At 54.7% G+C, this 16,614-nt stretch overlaps 2 long non-coding RNA genes and 8 other non-coding genes across 11 annotated transcripts in view; all 10 read left to right on the top strand.

The window, feature by feature from the left end:
* Window positions 1-3,516, top strand: part of LOC143272046 (uncharacterized) — a 129,703-nt gene extending 126,187 nt beyond the window's left edge. The window contains exon 3 of the long non-coding RNA XR_013049430.1: window positions 3,379-3,516. This is a non-coding gene — a long non-coding RNA (uncharacterized LOC143272046). The remainder of the gene's footprint in view (window positions 1-3,378) is intronic.
* LOC143271473 (small nucleolar RNA SNORD116) lies at window positions 1,692-1,785 on the top strand. Its single transcript, XR_013048694.1, has one exon. It is a non-coding gene; the product is annotated as a small nucleolar RNA SNORD116 (small nucleolar RNA).
* Window positions 3,517-3,780: 264 nt separating the features above from the next.
* Window positions 3,781-3,874, top strand: LOC143271472 (small nucleolar RNA SNORD116). The gene has a single exon (XR_013048693.1). It is a non-coding gene; the product is annotated as a small nucleolar RNA SNORD116 (small nucleolar RNA).
* A 1,996-nt stretch (window positions 3,875-5,870) lies between these two features.
* On the top strand, window positions 5,871-5,964 carry LOC143271471 (small nucleolar RNA SNORD116). Its single transcript, XR_013048692.1, has one exon. It is a non-coding gene; the product is annotated as a small nucleolar RNA SNORD116 (small nucleolar RNA).
* Window positions 5,965-7,563: 1,599 nt separating this feature from the next.
* LOC143267110 (uncharacterized) overlaps window positions 7,564-16,614 on the top strand; it is a 41,932-nt gene continuing 32,881 nt past the window's right edge. For both annotated transcript variants that reach the window (XR_013042036.1, XR_013042035.1), the window contains exons 1-3: window positions 7,564-7,703; window positions 9,651-9,794; window positions 13,831-13,974. This is a non-coding gene — a long non-coding RNA (uncharacterized LOC143267110). The remainder of the gene's footprint in view (window positions 7,704-9,650; window positions 9,795-13,830; window positions 13,975-16,614) is intronic.
* On the top strand, window positions 7,962-8,055 carry LOC143271470 (small nucleolar RNA SNORD116). The gene has a single exon (XR_013048691.1). It is a non-coding gene; the product is annotated as a small nucleolar RNA SNORD116 (small nucleolar RNA).
* Window positions 10,053-10,146, top strand: LOC143271469 (small nucleolar RNA SNORD116). The gene has a single exon (XR_013048690.1). It is a non-coding gene; the product is annotated as a small nucleolar RNA SNORD116 (small nucleolar RNA).
* Window positions 12,143-12,236, top strand: LOC143271548 (small nucleolar RNA SNORD116). The gene has a single exon (XR_013048769.1). It is a non-coding gene; the product is annotated as a small nucleolar RNA SNORD116 (small nucleolar RNA).
* On the top strand, window positions 14,233-14,326 carry LOC143271468 (small nucleolar RNA SNORD116). The gene has a single exon (XR_013048689.1). It is a non-coding gene; the product is annotated as a small nucleolar RNA SNORD116 (small nucleolar RNA).
* LOC143271467 (small nucleolar RNA SNORD116) lies at window positions 16,323-16,416 on the top strand. Its single transcript, XR_013048688.1, has one exon. It is a non-coding gene; the product is annotated as a small nucleolar RNA SNORD116 (small nucleolar RNA).

The following is a 16,614-nucleotide window of genomic DNA, read 5'->3' as shown; positions in this document are numbered from 1 at the left end:
TGTGTAGAAATCTGCACACTGGAGACCTTTGGTGGACTAGCTTGACCGGGGAGCGCTAAGGTCAGACTGCTGGCCTCCTGGTGGAGGAGACAGGTGTGAGAGTGCTTTTCTTCCACCCATGGTAGTGGAGCACCCGTCTTGGCTCAAGCCTATCTCAAAGCTAGGAAAGACACCTATTTTGCGGAGTGGTCTTCAGCAGGGTGTGATTCTTCCAGGAAGGCCTGTTTGGAGGCCGGCTAGGGATCCCTTCCTTGTAGGAATTGCACTCTGGGTCCCAGGCTGTAGATCAAGACTGCCTTGAGAGCTCTGCTCATAGGCAGTGGAGGGTGCCCAAGAGACTTGGCTTGCAAGGGTGCATGCATTTCTGGTCACTGGAGACCTTGTGTGTTGCAACTTGTCTTGGGAGGTGCCAGGCTCTCTGGCTAGCCTTTGGCGTCCCACATAAGTTACGGTGTGTTGATGCAGTGTTCTCGCTTGCATTCAAAAATGGCAGCGCTCTTGAACACGGTCTGTCCCATGAAGACAGACTGACAGAGGGTGGCATCAATCCAGAGACAGGGTCAGAGACAGAGAGAGAAATCAGGAGAAAGAGAAAGAGACAAAAAAAGAGACAGAAGGAGGCAGAAAGAGAGTGAGAAAGGAGATCTGGTTGAGCCAGAGTGCCTGCCATTGCCTGTGGTGAAGTCCTCAGAGGAGACTTTAGGCGGTTTGACCTCGGGATCTCAGCATTTCTAGCAGGAGAAAGATGCAGATTTCGGGGTTAGCGTTGCCGACCTGGTTGTCAGAGATGATTTGATGGGAGTCGGGAGGGTTGGGTTGGCTAGTGAGCATGGCCAGAGCTGCGTCCTCAGCAGCTTGAACTTGAGACAGCAAGTAGAGCTTGCCCTGTTTAATGACCCCAGTGCACAGTGTTAGAGGATTGAGGTGCTAAGAGTTGGCCCTGGTTTTTTTTTTTTCTTTTTTCGGGAAGAGTCTGCTTGCCTGCATTGCAGCTCCATGATGTGTAGGTCAGGCCGACACTGGTGGTTTGATTGCAGAGAGGGTCCAAGGTGATCTGAAAGGGCACTGAGGGAAGGAGGGACCCAGGGCAAGGACAAGCTCTGAGACCCTGGTGGAAACCTGGCACCGATGTGGCCTGGCATGCTGGAGGGTGAGGGCAGAGCAGGAGTGGTGAGAGGGCAGATGTGATCTGATCTGCCCATTGAGACGAGCCAGGCCCACCCATCCATCCCAGAGCCAGTTGCCCGCTTCCCACTGTAATGTTGGCATGTGCTTTGATGTCTTCACAGTGTGGCATTGCGTGGCCTGCAAGGCCATAGTGCGGAGAGAGTGGCCCAGCTTCCTTTGCCCAGGACTCATGGCACCTGAAACAGTGAGCCTCGAGTGAAGTTGCTTGGTGTTGGTGACCTGCAGGAGAAGGCCTGAGGCCCAAGGTAAGCCTCCCATGCCTTGTCCCAGGTGCTCAGGATCCTGGGGTCTTGGTGGTGCTGCGAGGACTTACCATCCCTGCTTCCCGGGCCTGTCTGCACCTGGAGCAGACTTAGGTCCTCAAGTTGCTTCCCATTTCCATGCAGAGACCCGTTGCCACCTGCACAAAGACGGGGCATGTCTTGGTATTTCTCGCACTCCCCAACACCCACCCTGTCCTGAGTGCCCTGAAAATCCCTGTACCGGGGCACTCCAGCGTGCTTGGATCGATGATGATTTCCAGTCAAACATTCCTTGGAAAAGCTGAACAAAATGAGTGAAAACTCAGTACCGCCGCTCTCATCGAAACTGAGGTCCGGCACCTTGGCTCACCCAAGTCCTCTGGGAGTCAGACACAGGCCTGAGAACCACTCCGCTGCTCCTGCCCCCCTCCAGCAGTAGCCAGACTCTCTTGCCATGGGCTTGATCTTTCCCCCACTCTGCTAGCCATCAGGGGCATGGGGAAAAGAGAATATTTGGGGCGTGCTGGCAAGCAAGCAGCCATCCCCACTCTCCCAAGCCAGACTGACAGCTAGACATGGGACCCTGGACCTTAGGCTCTCTTGTAGGCACTCTAGAAATATGCTAGCTTGGGACACCCACCTGAAACAGGCGTGCTGACCTGTGTAGAAATCTGCACACTGGAGACCTTTGGTGGACTAGCTTGACCGGGGAGCACTAAGGTCAGACTGCTGGCCTCCTGGTGGAGGAGACAGGTGTGAGAGTGCTTTTCTTCCACCCATGGTAGTGGAGCACCCGTCTTGGCTCAAGCCTATCTCAAAGCTAGGAAAGACACCTATTTTGCGGAGTGGTCTTCAGCAGGGTGTGATTCTTCCAGGAAGGCCTGTTTGGAGGCCGGCTAGGGATCCCTTCCTTGTAGGAATTGCACTCTGGGTCCCAGGCTGTAGATCAAGACTGCCTTGAGAGCTCTGCTCATGGGCAGTGGAGGGTGCCCAAGAGACTTGGCTTGCAAGGGTGCATGCATTTCTGGTCACTGGAGACCTTGTGTGTTGCAACTTGTCTTGGGAGGTGCCAGGCTCTCTGGCTAGCCTTTGGCGTCCCACATAAGTTACGGTGTGTTGATGCAGTGTTCTCCCTTGCAGTCAAAAATGGCAGCGCTCTTGAACACGGTCTGTCCCATGAAGACAGACTGACAGAGGGTGGCATCAATTCAGAGACATGGTCAGAGACAGAGAGAGAAATCAGGAGAAAGAGAAAGAGACAAAAAAAGAGACAGAAGGAGGCAGAAAGAGAGTGAGAAAGGAGATCTGGTTGAGCCAGAGTGCCTGCCACTGCCTGTGGTGAAGTCCTCAGAGGAGACTTTAGGCGGTTTGACGTCGGGATCTCAGCATTTCTAGCAGGAGAAAGATGCAGATTTCGGGGTTAGCGTTGCCGACCTGGTTGTCAGAGATGATTTGATGGGAGTCGGGAGGCTTGGGTTGGCTAGTGAGCATGGCCAGAGCTGCGTCCTCAGCAGCTTGAACTTGAGACTGCAAGTAGAGCTTGCCCTGTTTAATGACCCCAGTGCACAGTGTTAGAGGATTGAGGTGCTAAGAGTTGGCCCTGGGTTTTTTTTTTCTTTTTTCGGGAAGAGTCTGCTTGCCTGCATTGCAGCTCCATGATGTGTAGGTCAGGCCGACACTGGTGGTTTGATTGCAGAGAGGGTCCAAGGTGATCTGAAAGGGCACGGAGGGAAGGAGGGACCCAGGGCAAGGACAAGCTCTGAGACCCTGGTGGAAACCTGGCACCGATGTGGCCTGGCATGCTCGAGGGTGAGGGCAGAGCAGGAGTGGTGAGAGGGCAGATGTGATCTGATCTGCCCATTGAGACGAGCCAGGCCCACCCATCCATCCCAGAGCCAGTTGCCCGCTTCCCACTGTAATGTTGGCATGTGCTTTGATGTCTTCACAGTGTGGCATTGCGTGGCCTGCAAGGCCATAGTGAGGAGAGAGTGGCCCAGCTTCCTTTGCCCAGGACTCATGGCACCTGAAACAGTGAGCCTCGAGTGAAGTTGCTTGGTGTTGGTGACCTGCAGGAGAAGTCCTGAGGCCCAAGGTAAGCCTCCCATGCCTTGTCCCAGTTGCTCAGGATCCTGGGGTCTTGGTGGTGCTGCGAGGACTTACCATCCCTGCTTCCCGGGCCTGTCTGCACCTGGAGCAGACTTAGGTCCTCAAGTTGCTTCCCATTTCCATGCAGAGACCCGTTGCCACCTGCACAAAGACGGGGCATGTCTTGGTATTTCTCGCACTCCCCAACACCCACCCTGTCCTGAGTGCCCTGAAAATCCCTGTACCGGGGCACTCCAGCGTGCTTGGATCGATGATGATTTCCAGTCAAACATTCCTTGGAAAAGCTGAACAAAATGAGTGAAAACTCAGTACCGCCGCTCTCATCGAAACTGAGGTCCGGCACCTTGGCTCACCCAAGTCCTCTGGGAGTCAGACACAGGCCTGAGAACCACTCCGCTGCTCCTGCCCCCCTCCAGCAGTAGCCAGACTCTCTTGCCATGGGCTTGATCTTTCCCCCACTCTGCTAGCCATCAGGGGCATGGGGAAAAGAGAATATTTGGGGCGTGCTGGCAAGCAAGCAGCCATCCCCACTCTCCCAAGCCAGACTGACAGCTAGACATGGGACCCTGGACCTTGGGCTCTCTTGTAGGCACTCTAGAAATATGCTAGCTTGGGACACCCACCTGATACAGGCGTGCTGACCTGTGTAGAAATCTGCACACTGGAGACCTTTGGTGGACTAGCTTGACCGGGGAGCGCTAAGGTCAGACTGCTGGCCTCCTGGTGGAGGAGACAGGTGTGAGAGTGCTTTTCTTCCACCCATGGTAGTGGAGCACCCGTCTTGGCTCAAGCCTATCTCAAAGCTAGGAAAGACACCTATTTTGCGGAGTGGTCTTCAGCAGGGTGTGATTCTTCCAGGAAGGCCTGTTTGGAGGCCGGCTAGGGATCCCTTCCTTGTAGGAATTGCACTCTGGGTCCCAGGCTGTAGATCAAGACTGCCTTGAGAGCTCTGCTCATGGGCAGTGGAGGGTGCCCAAGAGACTTGGCTTGCAAGGGTGCATGCATTTCTGGTCACTGGAGACCTTGTGTGTTGCAACTTGTCTTGGGAGGTGCCAGGCTCTCTGGCTAGCCTTTGGCGTCCCACATAAGTTACGGTGTGTTGATGCAGTGTTCTCGCTTGCATTCAAAAATGGCAGCGCTCTTGAACACGGTCTGTCCCATGAAGACAGACTGACAGAGGGTGGCATCAATCCAGAGACAGGGTCAGAGACAGAGAGAGAAATCAGGAGAAAGAGAAAGAGACAAAAAAAGAGACAGAAGGAGGCAGAAAGAGAGTGAGAAAGGATATCTGGTTGAGCCAGAGTGCCTGCCATTGCCTGTGGTGAAGTCCTCAGAGGAGACTTTAGGCGGTTTGACCTCGGGATCTCAGCATTTCTAGCAGGAGAAAGATGCAGATTTCGGGGATAGCGTTGCCCACCTGGTTGTCAGAGATGATTTGATGGGAGTCGGGAGGCTTGGGTTGGCTAGTGAGCATGGCCAGAGCTGCGTCCTCAGCAGCTTGAACTTGAGACAGCAAGTAGAGCTTGCCCTGTTTAATGACCCCAGTGCACAGTGTTAGATGATTGAGGTGCTAAGAGTTGGCCCTGGTTTTTTTTTTTTCTTTTTTCGGGAAGAGTCTGCTTGCCTGCATTGCAGCTCCATGATGTGTAGGTCAGGCCGACACTGGTGGTTTGATTGCAGAGAGGGTCCAAGGTGATCTGAAAGGGCACTGAGGGAAGGAGGGACCCAGGGCAAGGACAAGCTCTGAGACCCTGGTGGAAACCTGGCACCGATGTGGCCTGGCATGCTGGAGGGTGAGGGCAGAGCAGGAGTGGTGAGAGGGCAGATGTGATCTGATCTGCCCATTGAGACGAGCCAGGCCCACCCATCCATCCCAGAGCCAGTTGCCCGCTTCCCACTGTAATGTTGGCATGTGCTTTGATGTCTTCACAGTGTGGCATTGCGTGGCCTGCAAGGCCATAGTGCGGAGAGAGTGGCCCAGCTTCCTTTGCCCAGGACTCATGGCACCTGAAACAGTGAGCCTCGAGTGAAGTTGCTTGGTGTTGGTGACCTGCAGGAGAAGGCCTGAGGCCCAAGGTAAGCCTCCCATGCCTTGTCCCAGGTGCTCAGGATCCTGGGGTCTTGGTGGTGCTGCGAGGACTTACCATCCCTGCTTCCCGGGCCTGTCTGCACCTGGAGCAGACTTAGGTCCTCAAGTTGCTTCCCATTTCCATGCAGAGACCCGTTGCCACCTGCACAAAGACGGGGCATGTCTTGGTATTTCTCGCACTCCCCAACACCCACCCTGTCCTGAGTGCCCTGAAAATCCCTGTACCGGGGCACTCCAGCGTGCTTGGATCGATGATGATTTCCAGTCAAACATTCCTTGGAAAAGCTGAACAAAATGAGTGAAAACTCAGTACCGCCGCTCTCATCGAAACTGAGGTCCGGCACCTTGGCTCACCCAAGTCCTCTGGGAGTCAGACACAGGCCTGAGAACCACTCCGCTGCTCCTGCCCCCCTCCAGCAGTAGCCAGACTCTCTTGCCATGGGCTTGATCTTTCCCCCACTCTGCTAGCCATCAGGGGCATGGGGAAAAGAGAATATTTGGGGCGTGCTGGCAAGCAAGCAGCCATCCCCACTCTCCCAAGCCAGACTGACAGCTAGACATGGGACCCTGGACCTTGGGCTCTCTTGAAGGCACTCTAGAAATATGCTAGCTTGGGACACCCACCTGAAACAGGCGTGCTGACCTGTGTAGAAATCTGCACACTGGAGACCTTTGGTGGACTAGCTTGACCGGGGAGCGCTAAGGTCAGACTGCTGGCCTCCTGGTGGAGGAGACAGGTGTGAGAGTGCTTTTCTTCCACCCATGATAGTGGAGCACCCGTCTTGGCTCAAGCCTATCTCAAAGCTAGGAAAGACACCTATTTTGCGGAGTGGTCTTCAGCAGGGTGTGATTCTTCCAGGAAGGCCTGTTTGGAGGCCGGCTAGGGATCCCTTCCTTGTAGGAATTGCACTCTGGGTCCCAGGCTGTAGATCAAGACTGCCTTGAGAGCTCTGCTCATGGGCAGTGGAGGGTGCCAAAGCGAATTGGCTTGCAAGGGTGCATGCATTTCTGGTCACTGGAGACCTTGTGTGTTGCAACTTGTCTTGGGAGGTGCCAGGCTCTCTGGCTAGCCTTTGGCGTCCCACATAAGTTACGGTGTGTTGATGCAGTGTTCTCGCTTGCATTCAAAAATGGCAGCGCTCTTGAACACGGTCTGTCCCATGAAGACAGACTGACAGAGGGTGGCATCAATTCAGAGTCAGGGGCAGAGACAGAGAGAGAAATCAGGAGAAAGAGAAAGAGACAAAAAAAGAGACAGAAGGAGGCAGAAAGAGAGTGAGAAAGGAGATCTGGTTGAGCCAGAGTGCCTGCCACTGCCTGTGGTGAAGTCCTCAGAGGAGACTTTAGGCGGTTTGACCTCGGGATCTCAGCATTTCTAGCAGGAGAAAGATGCAGATTTCGGGGTTAGCGTTGCCGACCTGGTTGTCAGAGATGATTTGATGGGAGTCGGGAGGCTTGGGTTGGCTAGTGAGCATGGCCAGAGCTGCGTCCTCAGCAGCTTGAACTTGAGACAGCAAGTAGAGCTTGCCCTGTTTAATGACCCCAGTGCACAGTGTTAGAGGATTGAGGTGCTAAGAGTTGGCCCTGGTTTTTTTTTTTTTCTTTTTTCGGGAAGAGTCTGCTTGCCTGCATTGCAGCTCCATGATGTGTAGGTCAGGCCGACACTGGTGGTTTGATTGCAGAGAGGGTCCAAGGTGATCTGAAAGGGCACGGAGGGAAGGAGGGACCCAGGGCAAGGACAAGCTCTGAGACCCTGGTGGAAACCTGGCACAGATGTGGCCTGGCTTGCTGGAGGGTGAGGGCAGAGCAGGAGTGGTGAGAGGGCAGATGTGACCTGATCTGCCCATTGAGAAGAGCCAGGCCCACCCATCCATCCCAGAGCCAGTTGCCCGCTTCCCACTGTAATGTTGGCATGTGCTTTGATGTCTTCACAGTGTGGCATTGCGTGGCCTGCATGGCCATAGTGCGGAGAGAGTGGCCCAGCTTCCTTTGCCCAGGACTCATGGCACCTGAAACAGTGAGCCTCGAGTGAAGTTGCTTGGTGTTGGTGACCTGCAGGAGAAGGCCTGAGGACCAAGGTAAGCCTCCCATGCCTTGTCCCAGGTGCTCAGGATCCTGGGGTCTTGGTGGTGCTGCGAGGACTTACCATCCCTGCTTCCCGGGCCTGTCTGCACCTGGAGCAGACTTAGGTCCTCAAGTTGCTTCCCATTTCCATGCAGAGACCCGTTGCCACCTGCACAAAGACGGGGCATGTCTTGGTATTTCTCGCACTCCCCAACACCCACCCTGTCCTGAGTGTCCTGAAAATCCCTGTACCGGGGCACTCCAGCGTGCTTGGATCGATGATGATTTCCAGTCAAACATTCCTTGGAAAAGCTGAACAAAATGAGTGAAAACTCAGTACCGCCGCTCTCATCGAAACTGAGGTCCGGCACCTTGGCTCACCCAAGTCCTCTGGGAGTCAGACACAGGCCTGAGAACCACTCCGCTGCTCCTGCCCCCCTCCAGCAGTAGCCAGACTCTCTTGCCATGGGCTTGATCTTTCCCCCACTCTGCTAGCCATCAGGGGCATGGGGAAAAGAGAATATTTGGGGCGTGCTGGCAAGCAAGCAGCCATCCCCACTCTCCCAAGCCAGACTGACAGCTAGACATGGGACCCTGGACCTTGGGCTCTCTTGTAGGCACTCTAGAAATATGCTAGCTTGGGACACCCACCTGAAACAGGCGTGCTGACCTGTGTAGAAATCTGCACACTGGAGACCTTTGGTGGACTAGCTTGACCGGGGAGCGCTAAGGTCAGACTGCTGGCCTCCTGGTGGAGGAGACAGGTGTGAGAGTGCTTTTCTTCCACCCATGGTAGTGGAGCACCCGTCTTGGCTCAAGCCTATCTCAAAGCTAGGAAAGACACCTATTTTGCGGAGTGGTCTTCAGCAGGGTGTGATTCTTCCAGGAAGGCCTGTTTGGAGGCCGGCTAGGGATCCCTTCCTTGTAGGAATTGCACTCTGGGTCCCAGGCTGTAGATCAAGACTGCCTTGAGAGCTCTGCTCATGGGCAGTGGAGGGTGCCCAAGAGACTTGGCTTGCAAGGGTGCATGCATTTCTGGTCACTGGAGACCTTGTGTGTTGCAACTTGTCTTGGGAGGTGCCAGGCTCTCTGGCTAGCCTTTGGCGTCCCACATAAGTTACGGTGTGTTGATGCAGTGTTCTCGCTTGCATTCAAAAATGGCAGCGCTCTTGAACACGGTCTGTCCCATGAAGACAGACTGACAGAGGGTGGCATCAATTCAGAGTCAGGGGCAGAGACAGAGAGAGAAATCAGGAGAAAGAGAAAGAGACAAAAAAAGAGACAGAAGGAGGCAGAAAGAGAGTGAGAAAGGAGATCTGGTTGAGCCAGAGTGCCTGCCACTGCATGTGGTGAAGTCCTCAGAGGAGACTTTAGGCGGTTTGACCTCGGGATCTCAGCATTTCTAGCAGGAGAAAGATGCAGATTTCGGGGTTAGCGTTGCCGACCTGGTTGTCAGAGATGATTTGATGGGAGTCGGGAGGCTTGGGTTGGCTAGTGAGCATGGCCAGAGCTGCGTCCTCAGCAGCTTGAACTTGAGACAGCAAGTAGAGCTTGCCCTGTTTAATGACCCCAGTGCACAGTGTTAGAGGATTGAGGTGCTAAGAGTTGGCCCTGGTTTTTTTTTTTTTCTTTTTTCGGGAAGAGTCTGCTTGCCTGCATTGCAGCTCCATGATGTGTAGGTCAGGCCGACACTGGTGGTTTGATTGCAGAGAGGGTCCAAGGTGATCTGAAAGGGCACGGAGGGAAGGAGGGACCCAGGGCAAGGACAAGCTCTGAGACCCTGGTGGAAACCTGGCACAGATGTGGCCTGGCTTGCTGGAGGGTGAGGGCAGAGCAGGAGTGGTGAGAGGGCAGATGTGACCTGATCTGCCCATTGAGAAGAGCCAGGCCCACCCATCCATCCCAGAGCCAGTTGCCCGCTTCCCACTGTAATGTTGGCATGTGCTTTGATGTCTTCACAGTGTGGCATTGCGTGGCCTGCATGGCCATAGTGCGGAGAGAGTGGCCCAGCTTCCTTTGCCCAGGACTCATGGCACCTGAAACAGTGAGCCTCGAGTGAAGTTGCTTGGTGTTGGTGACCTGCAGGAGAAGGCCTGAGGACCAAGGTAAGCCTCCCATGCCTTGTCCCAGGTGCTCAGGATCCTGGGGTCTTGGTGGTGCTGCGAGGACTTACCATCCCTGCTTCCCGGGCCTGTCTGCACCTGGAGCAGACTTAGGTCCTCAAGTTGCTTCCCATTTCCATGCAGAGACCCGTTGCCACCTGCACAAAGACGGGGCATGTCTTGGTATTTCTCGCACTCCCCAACACCCACCCTGTCCTGAGTGTCCTGAAAATCCCTGTACCGGGGCACTCCAGCGTGCTTGGATCGATGATGATTTCCAGTCAAACATTCCTTGGAAAAGCTGAACAAAATGAGTGAAAACTCAGTACCGCCGCTCTCATCGAAACTGAGGTCCGGCACCTTGGCTCACCCAAGTCCTCTGGGAGTCAGACACAGGCCTGAGAACCACTCCGCTGCTCCTGCCCCCCTCCAGCAGTAGCCAGACTCTCTTGCCATGGGCTTGATCTTTCCCCCACTCTGCTAGCCATCAGGGGCATGGGGAAAAGAGAATATTTGGGGCGTGCTGGCAAGCAAGCAGCCATCCCCACTCTCCCAAGCCAGACTGACAGCTAGACATGGGACCCTGGACCTTGGGCTCTCTTGTAGGCACTCTAGAAATATGCTAGCTTGGGACACCCACCTGAAACAGGCGTGCTGACCTGTGTAGAAATCTGCACACTGGAGACCTTTGGTGGACTAGCTTGACCGGGGAGCGCTAAGGTCAGACTGCTGGCCTCCTGGTGGAGGAGACAGGTGTGAGAGTGCTTTTCTTCCACCCATGGTAGTGGAGCACCCGTCTTGGCTCAAGCCTATCTCAAAGCTAGGAAAGACACCTATTTTGCGGAGTGGTCTTCAGCAGGGTGTGATTCTTCCAGGAAGGCCTGTTTGGAGGCCGGCTAGGGATCCCTTCCTTGTAGGAATTGCACTCTGGGTCCCAGGCTGTAGATCAAGACTGCCTTGAGAGCTCTGCTCATGGGCAGTGGAGGGTGCCCAAGAGACTTGGCTTGCAAGGGTGCATGCATTTCTGGTCACTGGAGACCTTGTGTGTTGCAACTTGTCTTGGGAGGTGCCAGGCTCTCTGGCTAGCCTTTGGCGTCCCACATAAGTTACGGTGTGTTGATGCAGTGTTCTCGCTTGCATTCAAAAATGGCAGCGCTCTTGAACACGGTCTGTCCCATGAAGACAGACTGACAGAGGGTGGCATCAATCCAGAGACAGGGTCAGAGACAGAGAGAGAAATCAGGAGAAAGAGAAAGAGACAAAAAAAGAGACAGAAGGAGGCAGAAAGAGAGTGAGAAAGGATATCTGGTTGAGCCAGAGTGCCTGCCATTGCCTGTGGTGAAGTCCTCAGAGGAGACTTTAGGCGGTTTGACCTCGGGATCTCAGCATTTCTAGCAGGAGAAAGATGCAGATTTCGGGGATAGCGTTGCCCACCTGGTTGTCAGAGATGATTTGATGGGAGTCGGGAGGCTTGGGTTGGCTAGTGAGCATGGCCAGAGCTGCGTCCTCAGCAGCTTGAACTTGAGACAGCAAGTAGAGCTTGCCCTGTTTAATGACCCCAGTGCACAGTGTTAGATGATTGAGGTGCTAAGAGTTGGCCCTGGTTTTTTTTTTTTCTTTTTTCGGGAAGAGTCTGCTTGCCTGCATTGCAGCTCCATGATGTGTAGGTCAGGCCGACACTGGTGGTTTGATTGCAGAGAGGGTCCAAGGTGATCTGAAAGGGCACTGAGGGAAGGAGGGACCCAGGGCAAGGACAAGCTCTGAGACCCTGGTGGAAACCTGGCACCGATGTGGCCTGGCATGCTGGAGGGTGAGGGCAGAGCAGGAGTGGTGAGAGGGCAGATGTGATCTGATCTGCCCATTGAGACGAGCCAGGCCCACCCATCCATCCCAGAGCCAGTTGCCCGCTTCCCACTGTAATGTTGGCATGTGCTTTGATGTCTTCACAGTGTGGCATTGCGTGGCCTGCAAGGCCATAGTGCGGAGAGAGTGGACCAGCTTCCTTTGCCCAGGACTCATGGCACCTGAAACAGTGAGCCTCGAGTGAAGTTGCTTGGTGTTGGTGACCTGCAGGAGAAGGCCTGAGGCCCAAGGTAAGCCTCCCATGCCTTGTCCCAGGTGCTCAGGATCCTGGGGTCTTGGTGGTGCTGCGAGGACTTACCATCCCTGCTTCCCGGGCCTGTCTGCACCTGGAGCAGACTTAGGTCCTCAAGTTGCTTCCCATTTCCATGCAGAGACCCGTTGCCACCTGCACAAAGACGGGGCATGTCTTGGTATTTCTCGCACTCCCCAACACCCACCCTGTCCTGAGTGCCCTGAAAATCCCTGTACCGGGGCACTCCAGCGTGCTTGGATCGATGATGATTTCCAGTCAAACATTCGTTGGAAAAGCTGAACAAAATGAGTGAAAACTCAGTACCGCCGCTCTCATCGAAACTGAGGTCCGGCACCTTGGCTCACCCAAGTCCTCTGGGAGTCAGACACAGGCCTGAGAACCACTCCGCTGCTCCTGCCCCCCTCCAGCAGTAGCCAGACTCTCTTGCCATGGGCTTGATCTTTCCCCCACTCTGCTAGCCATCAGGGGCATGGGGAAAAGAGAATATTTGGGGCGTGCTGGCAAGCAAGCAGCCATCCCCACTCTCCCAAGCCAGACTGACAGCTAGACATGGGACCCTGGACCTTGGGCTCTCTTGTAGGCACTCTAGAAATATGCTAGCTTGGGACACCCACCTGAAACAGGCGTGCTGACCTGTGTAGAAATCTGCACACTGGAGACCTTTGGTGGACTAGCTTGACCGGGGAGCGCTAAGGTCAGACTGCTGGCCTCCTGGTGGAGGAGACAGGTGTGAGAGTGCTTTTCTTCCACCCATGGTAGTGGAGCACCCGTCTTGGCTCAAGCCTATCTCAAAGCTAGGAAAGACACCTATTTTGCGGAGTGGTCTTCAGCAGGGTGTGATTCTTCCAGGAAGGCCTGTTTGGAGGCCGGCTAGGGATCCCTTCCTTGTAGGAATTGCACTCTGGGTCCCAGGCTGTAGATCAAGACTGCCTTGAGAGCTCTGCTCATGGGCAGTGGAGGGTGCCAAAGCGAATTGGCTTGCAAGGGTGCATGCATTTCTGGTCACTGGAGACCTTGTGTGTTGCAACTTGTCTTGGGAGGTGCCAGGCTCTCTGGCTAGCCTTTGGCGTCCCACATAAGTTACGGTGTGTTGATGCAGTGTTCTCGCTTGCATTCAAAAATGGCAGCGCTCTTGAACACGGTCTGTCCCATGAAGACAGACTGACAGAGGGTGGCATCAATTCAGAGTCAGGGGCAGAGACAGAGAGAGAAATCAGGAGAAAGAGAAAGAGACAAAAAAAGAGACAGAAGGAGGCAGAAAGAGAGTGAGAAAGGAGATCTGGTTGAGCCAGAGTGCCTGCCACTGCCTGTGGTGAAGTCCTCAGAGGAGACTTTAGGCGGTTTGACCTCGGGATCTCAGCATTTCTAGCAGGAGAAAGATGCAGATTTCGGGGTTAGCGTTGCCGACCTGGTTGTCAGAGATGATTTGATGGGAGTCGGGAGGCTTGGGTTGGCTAGTGAGCATGGCCAGAGCTGCGTCCTCAGCAGCTTGAACTTGAGACAGCAAGTAGAGCTTGCCCTGTTTAATGACCCCAGTGCACAGTGTTAGAGGATTGAGGTGCTAAGAGTTGGCCCTGGTTTTTTTTTTTTCTTTTTTCGGGAAGAGTCTGCTTGCCTGCATTGCAGCTCCATGATGTGTAGGTCAGGCCGACACTGGTGGTTTGATTGCAGAGAGGGTCCAAGGTGATCTGAAAGGGCACGGAGGGAAGGAGGGACCCAGGGCAAGGACAAGCTCTGAGACCCTGGTGGAAACCTGGCACAGATGTGGCCTGGCTTGCTGGAGGGTGAGGGCAGAGCAGGAGTGGTGAGAGGGCAGATGTGACCTGATCTGCCCATTGAGAAGAGCCAGGCCCACCCATCCATCCCAGAGCCAGTTGCCCGCTTCCCACTGTAATGTTGGCATGTGCTTTGATGTCTTCACAGTGTGGCATTGCGTGGCCTGCATGGCCATAGTGCGGAGAGAGTGGCCCAGCTTCCTTTGCCCAGGACTCATGGCACCTGAAACAGTGAGCCTCGAGTGAAGTTGCTTGGTGTTGGTGACCTGCAGGAGAAGGCCTGAGGACCAAGGTAAGCCTCCCATGCCTTGTCCCAGGTGCTCAGGATCCTGGGGTCTTGGTGGTGCTGCGAGGACTTACCATCCCTGCTTCCCGGGCCTGTCTGCACCTGGAGCAGACTTAGGTCCTCAAGTTGCTTCCCATTTCCATGCAGAGACCCGTTGCCACCTGCACAAAGACGGGGCATGTCTTGGTATTTCTCGCACTCCCCAACACCCACCCTGTCCTGAGTGTCCTGAAAATCCCTGTACCGGGGCACTCCAGCGTGCTTGGATCGATGATGATTTCCAGTCAAACATTCCTTGGAAAAGCTGAACAAAATGAGTGAAAACTCAGTACCGCCGCTCTCATCGAAACTGAGGTCCGGCACCTTGGCTCACCCAAGTCCTCTGGGAGTCAGACACAGGCCTGAGAACCACTCCGCTGCTCCTGCCCCCCTCCAGCAGTAGCCAGACTCTCTTGCCATGGGCTTGATCTTTCCCCCACTCTGCTAGCCATCAGGGGCATGGGGAAAAGAGAATATTTGGGGCGTGCTGGCAAGCAAGCAGCCATCCCCACTCTCCCAAGCCAGACTGACAGCTAGACATGGGACCCTGGACCTTGGGCTCTCTTGTAGGCACTCTAGAAATATGCTAGCTTGGGACACCCACCTGAAACAGGCGTGCTGACCTGTGTAGAAATCTGCACACTGGAGACCTTTGGTGGACTAGCTTGACCGGGGAGCGCTAAGGTCAGACTGCTGGCCTCCTGGTGGAGGAGACAGGTGTGAGAGTGCTTTTCTTCCACCCATGGTAGTGGAGCACCCGTCTTGGCTCAAGCCTATCTCAAAGCTAGGAAAGACACCTATTTTGCGGAGTGGTCTTCAGCAGGGTGTGATTCTTCCAGGAAGGCCTGTTTGGAGGCCGGCTAGGGATCCCTTCCTTGTAGGAATTGCACTCTGGGTCCCAGGCTGTAGATCAAGACTGCCTTGAGAGCTCTGCTCATGGGCAGTGGAGGGTGCCCAAGAGACTTGGCTTGCAAGGGTGCATGCATTTCTGGTCACTGGAGACCTTGTGTGTTGCAACTTGTCTTGGGAGGTGCCAGGCTCTCTGGCTAGCCTTTGGCGTCCCACATAAGTTACGGTGTGTTGATGCAGTGTTCTCGCTTGCATTCAAAAATGGCAGCGCTCTTGAACACGGTCTGTCCCATGAAGACAGACTGACAGAGGGTGGCATCAATCCAGAGACAGGGTCAGAGACAGAGAGAGAAATCAGGAGAAAGAGAAAGAGACAAAAAAAGAGACAGAAGGAGGCAGAAAGAGAGTGAGAAAGGAGATCTGGTTGAGCCAGAGTGCCTGCCATTGCCTGTGGTGAAGTCCTCAGAGGAGACTTTAGGCGGTTTGACCTCGGGATCTCAGCATTTCTAGCAGGAGAAAGATGCAGATTTCGGGGTTAGCGTTGCTGACCTGGTTGTCAGAGATGATTTGATGGGATTCGGGAGGGTTGGGTTGGCTAGTGAGCATGGCCAGAGCTGCGTCCTCAGCAGCTTGAACTTGAGACTGCAAGTAGAGCTTGCCCTGTTTAATGACCCCAGTGCACAGTGTTAGAGGATTGAGGTGCTAAGAGTTGGCCCTGGTTTTTTTTTTTTCTTTTTTCGGGAAGAGTCTGCTTGCCTGCATTGCAGCTCCATGATGTGTAGGTCAGGCCGACACTGGTGGTTTGATTGCAGAGAGGGTCCAAGGTGATCTGAAAGGGCACTGAGGGAAGGAGGAACCCAGGGCAAGGACAAGCTCTGAGACCCTGGTGGAAACCTGGCACCGATGTGGCCTGGCATGCTGGAGGGTGAGGGCAGAGCAGGAGTGGTGAGAGGGCAGATGTGATCTGATCTGCCCATTGAGACGAGCCAGGCCCACCCATCCATCCCAGAGCCAGTTGCCCGCTTCCCACTGTAATGTTGGCATGTGCTTTGATGTCTTCACAGTGTGGCATTGCGTGGCCTGCAAGGCCATAGTGCGGAGAGAGTGGACCAGCTTCCTTTGCCCAGGACTCATGGCACCTGAAACAGTGAGCCTCAAGTGAAGTTGCTTGGTGTTGGTGACCTGCAGGAGAAGGCCTGAGGCCCAAGGTAAGCCTCCCATGCCTTGTCCCAGGTGCTCAGGATCCTGGGGTCTTGGTGGTGCTGCGAGGACTTACCATCCCTGCTTCCCGGGCCTGTCTGCACCTGGAGCAGACTTAGGTCCTCAAGTTGCTTCCCATTTCCATGCAGAGACCCGTTGCCACCTGCACAAAGACGGGGCATGTCTTGGTATTTCTCGCACTCCCCAACACCCACCCTGTCCTGAGTGTCCCGAAAATCCCTGTACCAGGGCACTCCAGCGTGCTTGGATCGATGATGATTTCCAGTCAAACATTCCTTGGAAAAGCTGAACAAAATGAGTGAAAACTCAGTACCGCCGCTCTCATCGAAACTGAGGTCCGGCACCTTGGCTCACCCAAGTCCTCTGGGAGTCAGACACAGGCCTGAGAACCACTCCGCTGCTCCTGCCCCCCTCCAGCAGTAGCCAGACTCTCTTGCCATGGGCTTGATCTTTCCCCCACTCTGCTAGCCATCAGGGGCATGGGGAAAAGAGAATATTTGGGGCGTGCTGGCAAGCAAGCAGCCATCCCCACTCTCC

The sequence above is a fragment of the Peromyscus maniculatus genome, chromosome 1 (genome assembly GCF_049852395.1).
Source record: "Peromyscus maniculatus bairdii isolate BWxNUB_F1_BW_parent chromosome 1, HU_Pman_BW_mat_3.1, whole genome shotgun sequence".
NCBI classification, from domain to species: domain Eukaryota; kingdom Metazoa; phylum Chordata; class Mammalia; order Rodentia; family Cricetidae; genus Peromyscus; species Peromyscus maniculatus.
Note: the sequence above shows the minus strand (reverse complement) of the source record. Positions and strands in the feature narration are given on the sequence as shown.